Here is an 849-nt window from a genome sequence, read left to right as displayed (position 1 = left end):
TTGAATATAAAAGAAAAACGTGCACAAACAGGAACAAATGGGATTGCAGTTCTACGAACTTCAAGGGGTCGTTGCCGAAGAAGTGGAAAAGGTTGATTTCTTTAGCGAAACGATACACATGCGTTATGTGCTCTGTCCAAATCAGGGAGACTGAACCTGAGAATTTAGCTTATAAATCCACCCGGGGAATAATTTTCGTAAGAGGTTTGTTGCCTGTGATTTAAACAGTCTATTTTTCTTCTACTAGTTATAGCAGTGCGAAATATCACGTTTTATCCAAGAGGTAAACTGGTGGTATGTCAGTCCATAATTGATCATAGGTAACAAAACAACCTCTAGTGTACAAAACCTAAAGGTTAAGAACAGCAAAGGTAAAAATATCGTAGTATCTTCGATTTTTACTACAATGGAAATTGTTATCTGTAATGATTACAAATGTACGTAGGTTTTTTTTTTTGTATTTTAGCTCGGATAAGGAAATTTCGCGAGAAACTTTATCCTCTGACTGTATGGCAATTTCAGCTTTACGATTGTTTGTTTGTTTTGAATTTCGCGCAAAGCTACACGAGGGCTATCTGCGCTAGCCGTCCCTAATTCAGCAGTGTAAGACTAGAGGGAAGGCCAGGTGGTTAGGGCACTTGACTCGAAATCTGAGGGTCGCGGGTTCGAATCCCCGTCACACCAAACATGCTCGCCCTTTCAGCCGTGGGGGCGTTATAATGTGACGGTCAATCCCACTATTCGTTGGTAAAAGAGTAGCCCAAGAGTTGGCGGTGGATGGTGATGACTAGCTGCCTTTCCTCTAGTCTTACACTTCTAAATTAGGGACGGCTAGCGCAGATAGCCCTC

Source organism: Limulus polyphemus, unplaced genomic scaffold (genome assembly GCF_000517525.1).
Source record: "Limulus polyphemus unplaced genomic scaffold, Limulus_polyphemus-2.1.2 Scaffold1496, whole genome shotgun sequence".
NCBI classification, from domain to species: Eukaryota; Metazoa; Arthropoda; class Merostomata; order Xiphosura; family Limulidae; genus Limulus; species Limulus polyphemus.
This window is presented reverse-complemented; position numbering follows the sequence as displayed.